This window comes from Crocuta crocuta, unplaced genomic scaffold (genome assembly GCF_008692635.1).
Source record: "Crocuta crocuta isolate KB4526 unplaced genomic scaffold, BGI_CrCroc_1.0 scaffold36, whole genome shotgun sequence".
NCBI lineage: Eukaryota > Metazoa > Chordata > Mammalia > Carnivora > Hyaenidae > Crocuta > Crocuta crocuta.
The window spans coordinates 23,173,949-23,176,310 of NW_027532203.1; the positions used below are offsets into that span (position 1 = coordinate 23,173,949).

At 35.5% G+C, this 2,362-nt stretch overlaps 1 pseudogene; it reads right to left on the reverse strand.

The window, feature by feature from the left end:
* Positions 1 to 439: 439 nt before the first annotated feature.
* Positions 440 to 900, reverse strand: LOC144242670 (small ribosomal subunit protein eS24 pseudogene; annotated as a pseudogene).
* Between the last annotated feature and the right edge of the window lie 1,462 nt (positions 901 to 2,362).

Below are 2,362 nucleotides of genomic sequence, written 5' to 3' on the forward strand. Positions count from 1 at the left end.
AATAAATATAAACTATAAATATAAAATTATATGAAATTTATATACAGTTCNCCTGATTTTTTCCATGTCAGGAAACTGTCTTTCAAATGTAGAATTTCCATGTCTTAGAACTAGTTTAAAGGGATCCAACATACTCACTTCTAAACATTACCACTGATAAAAGGCACAGTGGTCCAGACATGCAAAAATTCAGATTATTTTATTTAAATGGACTTGAAGTTGAAATGTACTTTGTATTCAAATAATAGTAGTGCTTCTAATATTTTGGGAATGTACAGCTTTTCAAAGTGAAAATGAAAACAACCAGCAAGCAAACTGAGAAACTACAATTACTCAAGAAAGTATATATCTACCTGTTGTCTACTTCTATTTTTTTTAAAGTTCTCAGTTAGTTTATTAATCCCCTCATGAAAAATCTACAAAAGCACCAGTTAGTCACTGCAGAATCTTTACTCCTTCTGTTGTCCAATCTCCAGCTCACTTTTTGCCAGCACCAACATTGGCTTTTGCAGTTCCCCTGACTTTCTTCATTCTGTTCTTACATTCCTTTCGCTCTTTTCTGGATGTCTTTTTCTTCTCATACAGGCCATGTCTTGCAAGTCTATGTTTGGGTTCATTTTTCTTTGCATAATCCAAGGAATCATAAATCATGCCAAAGCCAGTTGTCTTGCCACCTCCAAAATGGGTTCTGAATCCAAACACAAAGATGACATCTGGTGTGGTCTTGTACATATTGGCTAGTTTTTCCCAAATCTCTGTCTTAGATACTGTTGCCTTTCTCGGGTGAAGAGCATCAATGACCATCTGTTTCCGCTGAAGTAGTCGGTTGGTCATGAACTTCCTGGTCCGGATAGTTACTGTGTCATTCATGATGGCGGCAGGGCCTCAAGCAGCCAGGGAGGAAAAACTGTTATCTACTTCTAATCATAGCTGTTCTATCCCTCTTTATTCCCCACCATGTCACATTTCAAATTGCTGAAATTATAAACAGCTTAGCATGAATTCTTCTGTCCATCTACTCTTCTGCCATTTCCTCTCTCTCTCTCTCATTTTCTCCTGTTCCGTTGATGAGACATTCCTATATTTCTCCAGAGAGAGGCTTCTGTTCTGATTCCTTATTCCAGATACTTGGAGCCTGAACTTGTTGACTGTAACACCACCACATCTCCATCATTAGGCTCAGTATCAAGTATCCATACCCTACATGTGTGTATGCACAACTGCTGAATCGTGTCTGCATTGCAGAATCGCTCATCCCCTGGCTCAGATGAAAAGAGGCAAAGGAAGGAATGCGGAAAATCCAGGAAAGTCATCCATAGGAAGGCCTGGGCAGAGGGAAATTTAGAGGAGATTGAAAGAGGAAAATTGCATTAAGAAGAAGAGTTGGGGGCAGGTAGGCAATGGAGCACAGTGTGATGGGGGTGGGGGTAGACAGTAGAGAAAACCATAAATTCTAAAGATGTTTTGATAAAATAGCTGTGGCTTCAAACTTAGAAATCATCAGGGGCAGCTTATCAGACCTGAACATCAGAAAAGCATTTTTATTATCTTCTTGAGAGTTATCTAATTCAGAGAATAAGTAGGACAATACACCATATTAAAGACATCTGCTTGTTAGTTTACAATAATTAAAAAAAAAAAGAACAAAGTTGCTATTAAAAGATTTATGGGCCAACAGGAGAATGGTTAACTTTGGATCCATATATTTTTGAAAATACTTCTTATGTACCAAAACCCCACAAAAGAAGGGCCACCAGCCCATTTGGATGCATTTAGTGGAATCAGTTTTGCAAATCAGTTCTATTAGGATGAAAAAGAATTTTTTTAGAAATTTCTTTTTAAAAAAATAATTGTAAAATAACTTCAAGCCTGAGAAATGACAAATTAAGAAGTTATTGTCCAATTTAACTTAACAAAATGTAGCAAAGAATCAGAGAGTGTGGAAGGGGAAAGTAGAAAATAATGTTGTTATAAGCAAAGAGGAGACAATATCTGAAACATAAATTGTATCAGATGAAGCATCCCAAAGTGAACTGATGAAAAAGAGAAACTATATGAAATGTATTTGATTTTTAATTCATCATTTGATATAGGATTTTGTAAAAGTTTCCTTGCAAATTAGTTTAAAGCTTTTCAGGATTTAAAAAAAAAAATCACTTCAACCAAGAATTGACTGAGGAAAAAAAAAAAAAGAGAGACTAATGCCAAATGGTAATATATGCATTTGGGAAAGGTGTGAATGTTAAATCCTGCCTTATTTAATATTTTCATGAATTAGAAATACATGAGATTGTGGATCATATTAAATTGAGGTGATTCTAATCCCAAAGAAACTAGATAAATCTTCTCTGCTTGCAAGTCT